Source organism: Miscanthus floridulus, chromosome 10 (genome assembly GCF_019320115.1).
Source record: "Miscanthus floridulus cultivar M001 chromosome 10, ASM1932011v1, whole genome shotgun sequence".
Taxonomy (NCBI): domain Eukaryota; kingdom Viridiplantae; phylum Streptophyta; class Magnoliopsida; order Poales; family Poaceae; genus Miscanthus; species Miscanthus floridulus.
The window spans coordinates 57,358,422-57,366,047 of NC_089589.1; the positions used below are offsets into that span (position 1 = coordinate 57,358,422).

Sequence of the window (7,626 nt, forward strand, 5' to 3'; positions counted from 1 at the left end):
AGTTGTAGATCTTGATGAGTTTAACAACTTTTATATTCATCACTTTTACATATGAAATCATTTAGGGTTTGAAAATTTGGTTTGAACTTATCAAATTTCAAATTTCAAATTTTAAAATGTGTAAAACATTGTCACATCCAGGTTTGATCAAACTTAAATGCTGAATCATGATTTTAGAAATTTTTAGGAAAAAAAACCATCACATTTGGAGTTAGTAGGAGGGAGAACAACTAGTTACAAAGTTTACCCACAGATTAAAAAGATAAATCACACTGTTCTAGATGATCCTTACATGATCATAGTGAACAGTGTGATTTCTTTTTTTAATCTGTGGGTCAGCTTTGTAACTAGTTTTTCTTCCTCATACTAACTCCAAATCTGATGATTTTTTTTCCTAAAATTTTCTAAAATCATTCTCTATCAATTTATTTTGTTGGTTTTGTCAATATATACATATGAAAAGTTTGAGCAATTTAAATTTTGAATTTAAAAAAAATGCAACTTCAGATAAGATTTTAGTTCCCCAAATGATTTCAGCTGAAAAAGTGATAAATACCAAAGTTGAATAACTCATCAAGATCTACAACTTTTGTATTGGTCATTTCTTCATATGACAAAGTGTTAACGACATTGTTCACAAATGTGACACATCTCTCATAAGGTTTTATAAACTATAGGAGACATGTGTAAGATTAGTGAATAATGTGTGCTAAGAATTTGTCAAATGAAGAAATGACCAAAATAAAAGTTGTAGATATTCATGAGTTGAACAACTTTGGTATTCATCACTTTTTATGTTGAAATCAATTTAGGTCTCAAATTTTGGTTCGAACTTGTCGTTTTTCAAAATTTCAAATTTGAAAGGTTCAAATTTTGTCAAATGACAAGATGACTAAAATAAAAGTTGTAGATATTAATGAGTTGAACAACTTTGGTATTCATCACTTTTTATGTTGAAATCATTTTGGGTCTCAAATTTTGGTTCGAACTTGTCATTTTTTAAAATTTCAAATTTGAAAGGTTCAAATTTTATCAAATGACAAGATGACCAAAATAAAAGTTGTAGATCTTGATGAGTTATACTCAAGTGCCACCCAATTTGTACATTTATGGAGCTAGTGGGAAAAGGAAATGCGAGTCCCATTGGCATTGGGTCCATACTTAAAGGCATGTACGACGACGCATCTCTTCGTTCCACGACCTTGTTTACACCTCCTATCAACAACAAAGAGTTGTTTATCCCATGCCCTTGTTTATAGCATCTATGAAAACGGTCAATAACATCTATAGTTGTACAGAATCGCCTTCCTCACTCGAAGCCGCGCAGATCCCTTGTGCGAGTGGTTCTGGTTTGGACGCGCACCGGAGGGAAGTCTCGCACCAAAGTCCACTACGAGAAATACCCTTATACATGACGGTTCATATGTGACCTTCTAAAAAATCATCATAGAATGCTATAATTTGTGACCATTTATTTATAAGTGCTAAATGTACGACGACTAGTTAAAATATCGTCGTGGTTGGACATCACGGATCCACTATTAACTGATCTCAATCTCGTAAAGCCCACTAGCCACTCTATGCGGCCCAGCACAACCAAGTGAGGACCCCCGTGACCATGAGGAGCCCGTGACCTCGTCCAGGCGTCCACATCTCGCATTCTCGCGTCGACCCCGTCCCAGTCTCCCAGAGCGGAGCCGAAACCCTAGCCACGCCGCGCCGCTGCCCGTGTGACCGCTAGGCTCGACGCGCGACGGCCCACCTCCGCGTCCGCTGGGCAAGCTCAACGCGCAGCAGCGCCCCGCCTTACCCGACGGCCGACCCGACCCCGACCCCGGCTGTGCTGTGCTGACGGTGGCAGGGGGCGGCACTCCACTCCTGGCGAGCAGCGGCTGGGGCGGGTGCCGGGGACGCGGCCGGTGGCAACGTGGGGTTCCCAGGGCCTGCTGCTGGCCTGGGGCTCCTTACGTCTACCGGATCTACTGGGCGACGGCGGCCGGTGGCTGGCGCTTCGTCGGCTTCTCGCGCGCGGCAGATCCGGCACGCCTGGCCGTGGAGGAGGTGGTAACAGGCGGCACGAAGGCTGTGGGGGATCCAACCATGGAGGAGGTGCCTCCCACGGCAGATCCGGTGGCAGCGCGCAGCCCCCGTGCTAGGCGGTGTCGAGAAAGGACGGCCAGATGCGAGGGCAACGAGGACGACGAGCATAATCAGGTACACCTTCTCTGTCCGCTCGTGCTGTGTAGGTCCTCGGCTCCCCACATCATCTTGTCTCTCCTGCAGGGTGCGTCGAGATCCTTAGGCTCCTATAGATGCTAGTGTCGAGCAAGGACGGCCATATGCTAAACCTCTGCACCTGTCGATTGAGGTCAGTGCATGCTACTAATCATGGAACAGAACTATGCTGAAGTTTTTCGCTTGCTTGCTTGAGCCACGTATTGTAATCAATGCAGGAATACTTGAATTGTTTGATTAAATGCCTATAAGAACACTCGTCTAGATATCTGTTAGCATTTGTAATGTCATTGCAACATTGAAATTTCACGCCTATTTAAATTTCTGCAGGAGAGGAGGATAGTGCTCTGACCCAGCCTGAACATGCTGGTCTTGACTTTGATGCAAACACTCAATTTCAATGTCAGTGCTGACTCTATTGTCACATGAGAAGGTTCCTAAAGGCAGCAAAAATCTTAGAAGAAGGTGAGATACTATACATACTCCTATTTTTGTGATAGCTGAATGGAGATATACAGTCATCTTTCTATTGAGGATAGTAAGCTCTTTACATATTTTCATTGAGATCTTGTTGGACTTGTAGAATAGCTAAATGGAGGTATGCAGTCATCTTTCTATTTGCTTCATTGCACAGTCTGTTTGAACTATTTAATTAGTTTCAAAGCTTACTGATAAATAGATGACATTTCTTTTTTGAATCTTTGACAATTCTTTTTTTAAGCTTTGATCTGTAATGAGTCTGGCATAATGAGTCTGGTGTAGTATTGACTTGTGATGTTTCATCCAGTTCATCCATTTTCATAGTCACTAAATTAAATATGCATATCAAAATCCCACAAAACCCTGATTTCTGAATTTGGTTTAAATGTGCAGATCATGACAAGCTACTAACGCTAATTGCAATCTTAGCTGGCAAGCTACTGGTACATATCTCCATTTTCTTGGAACCATGAACATTCTTACATGTATTTTTGTGAACATTCAATCATGTGAGCATTACTGAATTATTACTGCTTGTGCTTCACTATGTGAAGTTTAATGAGAATTTGAGAGTTGGTGTGAAACTAAATTATTGCAAACTGCAACAGGAGGAAGCCCTCATTGAATCGTTTGGACGGCTGCAAGATAGACTAGAAGCTCAAGAAGTTGAAAGGGAAGCCGAGAGGCAAGAACATAGGCGTCAGCTTGAACAGATGAATGGTGGGACGATGGCCAACATACATATCAAGGGAACCTTCGCTGCTACAGTAGACATTAGTCTTTTGATTCGAATGAGTTCAAACAGTTGTCTGTGCTTAACACATTATTATGTGTTAAGCTATCTACTTGTGTTCTCATTTAGTTTGACACTCGGTGTGTTTTGTTAAAGATTTTGTATGAACAAATTATATTTCGTTTTAATGGATGTCGATGCTTCCTTCATTATGTATTTGTCATTTTGCGATTATTAATTTAAGCTACCAAACAAAGTGTCGCAACATGAATTATTAATATATTAATCTGGCGTTGCAATATATGATAGCACATATAACAACCACATTTAGTCGTGGCAACAGGTACGATAATCGTGGCAATAGAGAAACTATCTCTTGCAACTACAAAAAGATGACGGTGGCAATAGAGGAATCTACCTATAGCAACCAGATAGTTAGTAACGTGGCAATAGATGACCTGTCTGTAGCAACCAACCTAAGTAACGTGGCAATAGCCTATGCCATCTATAGCAACCATTCAGAAACGTGGCAATATACGACCTCTCTGTAGCAACCAACCTGAAGAGATGTTGCAATAACCTAAGCCACCTATAGCAACCATTTAGGCGACGTGGCAATAGAGAACCTCTATTGCAATGCTTTCTCTGCGTAGCAACAACCACGATTGCAACACCTGTGTTGCGTTGCGCTTGCATTGTGTTGCTACACGACCAGCGTGTCGCAATACGTATCGCTAGCAACGCCTAGTTCGTTGCAATTGATACTATTACCACACCCATAGTGGTTGCAATTGCTTTTGTTACAACACTCACCAGGTGTTGCAAAAGCATCAAAAGTGTTGCAATAGAGGGGCTGTGTGTCGCAACTAAAATGTAACCCATTGCATTATGCTATTGCTACCCTTACAAGTGCAACGACATTTAACCAAAAAAAATTGGTAGCAAAATTACTATGGCTACCATTTTTGGGTCTTTTGCTACACTTTTTTGGCGTTGTAGTAGACCGAAAATCTTGTAGTGTTCAACATGCAAGAACAAAGCACATTGATGTCCGCCACTTTTTCATAAGAGATTATCAACAAAAAGGGGACATTTGCATTGAGAGTGTGGGCACCGAAGATCAACTTGCCGACATATTCACAAAGCCACTTGATGAGAAGAGGTTTTGCAAGCTAAGGAATGAGTTGAACATATTGGATTTCTCAAATATGTGTATGTGTTGATGCACCCCCACTTATATGACATGCCTCTCCTTCGAGCAATCCAAGGTAAAAGTTGATTGGCATGCATACATCCTTTGCTAAGGACTTGTTTAGTGCATCTAATCATTCCTCATGTCTTAGGCTCATTCATGAAAATCAAATGAATTTGATGCTTGTATGGTACCACTATTGCTTCTATGCTTGACTTGATCTAGTGGTAACATATGACATGTTTGTGGGCTTATTGTAACACCCTAGGTGTTAAGCATGCATTTAACGGTCATTTCATGAGCACAAGCATCATTAATCATGAGCATGAGCATGAGCATCTCAAATAGTATCCCTTTGTTGGCTTATATTGCATGTGTTATTACTTAATTGCCGTACTTATGTTAGGGTTTCCTTGTAACCAATGTATGAAATGCTTGTGTGAGCTTAGGAGTACCTTAAACATGTTTAGAATATCACATGGAACAACTTTGGTATTCATGACTAAGGCTAGTTTGGTCTCTAAGTCCTAGTTATTGTGTAAGTCATCATTTTAAAGTGGTATGTTTGACCTAGGTGGAACTATATCATAGAGTCTTTGCATGGCAAAGCACCCTTAAGCAAAGTTGTAGTATTTGAGTAGAGCAACAACTTTTATTTTTGGATCATGAGCTAATTCAGTGCATAGCTTGGTCATTTTGAGCTCACAAAAATCAGCAAAACACAATTTTTCCACACTTAGAAATTTTCTAAGTCTTCATGAGTTTACAGTTTGACTTGCCTAACTTTGGAGTGACGTATCTTCCTAATCGTTGCAATTTAGACTTTGATCATGTAATCAATATTGGAGCTGGTATGTAGGGCGACAACTTTTGTTAAGAAAATTTTTGCTAATGAGCCGTGGATTAGGCGCTAATGCATCATCAAATAGCGCTGTCAGACGTTGAACAAGGCTCTGATGGCCATCGCGCGTCGCGCCGTGGTGGCCGACCGCAGACAGAGTCTGGCCGCCGTGGTGGCCGACATTGGGCCCCCGTCGCTGTGTGCTGGCACTCGCTTAAGGAGCACCCGCGTAGCTCAGTTCCTCCACTCCTTCATGCTCTCTCCCTCTCCACTGCCTTTACCCACTAGAGCACCGCCCACAGCAGCGTAGCGCTCGCCGCCGACGCCATTGCCAGCCGCTTGGCTACGCACCGCGCTTGCATTGCTCCTTCGCCACCGCCGTAGCTCTGTCGTGCTCCCGCCACCTCACCGAACCTGTCTTGTTGCTAGAAGCGCACGGTAAGCCTCTGGTGCAGCGCCGCGGCCGTCACCATCATCTTGCCGCCGTGCCAAGCTGCACGTGGCCAGACCACCTCCTACCACCGTTTGCCAAGCTTGAGTGCGCACTAGACTCGCCATAGGATGTAGAAGCTCGACCGAACCCTAGATTGTGCTGTCTCGGCCAACTCCGGTGGCTCACCGTCGACCCACGTCCACCGTGCCGTCATGAGCGCCGCCATCACCCTTCGCGTCTGTAATCAACCTAGATAGCTAGCTCAGTGTGTGCGAAAGGTCTCAGGGATCATCGTGGTGCCGGTGCCATCACCGGAGAGCTCATCGTCGACGAACTCCAGCTAGTCAGTGCCGGTACTCTGTTTTGTTCCATTGATGAGCGGGCCCGGCTGACTCATGGGTCCCAGCTGTCAGCGGCTGTAGATTTGAATGCTAGTGCATTTATTTCAAAAATGTATGCCAACTTTGAAAAATCATAAGTTGAGTTGTAGATGTCCAATTTTGGTGAACTGAATTTCGTTGTATTCCTCAAGAAGTGTAGTATTTTATAAAAATATGAAATGTACAGTTTCTAGTATTTTCAAGGTGATTAAAATGTATCTATATAAGTGCTTTTTGAATGTTTACAATCTTGTAAATTATATATCTTGAGCTAGAAAAGTAATAAAATTATGATTCCAATTTTGCTGGTCTTGTGTTGACATGCTCTAGCTAGAAAAAATATAAAATATGTTGTTTGACACTTTTTCTATAGGGTTAACTATTTTCACTAAATTTGACCTTGCTAGCTTGTCATTTTTGTAGAGAATGTTATACATGTTCAAATGGTATGAAATTTTTACAGTAGTCTATTGGGAGTACTTGGAAGTCACTCTAATTTTCTAAGAATTTATTGTGCACATTTGGTATATGTTTGTTATTTCCCCTAATTATCTAATTAAATTAATAAAGTCATTTAAATGAATAGATTGGGTAAGACCATTATATTTTCTTGAGTGTATTTGATGTTCCTGAACTGTTGGTATAGTTGGTGATGTCAAGTTTTGAATGCTTATATGCAGTAAATTTATGGTTGCTCTATAATTTGATTTAGAAGTGGTTTCAGACAGATTCTGTTGTTGGGCATGTTGTATAGTCAAAATGATGTTTACTGTAGAAATGGTTAATAACAAAGTTGTAGGGAACTTCTTCATCTATATTGTGTTAAAATTTCAGGGCAATAGGCCAAAGGATTTATGAGTTATAGCTGTTTAAATTTAGTCTCCCAAAATGCGTGTTCTCTAGAATTTCTGGACCGAACTGGATAGATTGCCTATTTTGGTTAGGATAGAATATGAATTAGCTTTTGGTGATTAAATAAGAGTTGTAGGAAATTTTATAATATTTCCAGAAAGTCTAAGATCATAGCATTTGTATAAGTAGAACTTTAGTTATGATGTAAACTAGTAGCTGCTATGTGAAGCTCTGAAATTGTCTTGTGTAGAATATCGGTAATGAATAGAGAAGAGATATGCACCTACTTCGTAAACAAGGAGTTAGCATTGTTATCATTGTGTTACTTAACCTCATTGTTGTAGCATGTACATTCCCCTATCACATCATCCATGATCCTTCTTATGCATTCATGGGGCTTACTTATGCATATGCATGCAATAGGTGCAACCGAGGAGATCACGTTGGTGGAGCTTGACGTTGATCCACAGGAGGAGAACC

The 7,626-nt window shown here is 41.3% G+C and overlaps 1 long non-coding RNA gene across 1 annotated transcript; it reads left to right on the top strand.

Annotated features, from left to right (window-relative positions):
- Positions 1-2,297: 2,297 nt before the first annotated feature.
- On the top strand, positions 2,298-3,148 carry LOC136489975 (uncharacterized). Its single transcript, XR_010767456.1, has 3 exons — positions 2,298-2,368; positions 2,566-2,700; positions 3,109-3,148. It is a non-coding gene; the product is annotated as an uncharacterized lncRNA (long non-coding RNA).
- Positions 3,149-7,626: the final 4,478 nt, after the last annotated feature.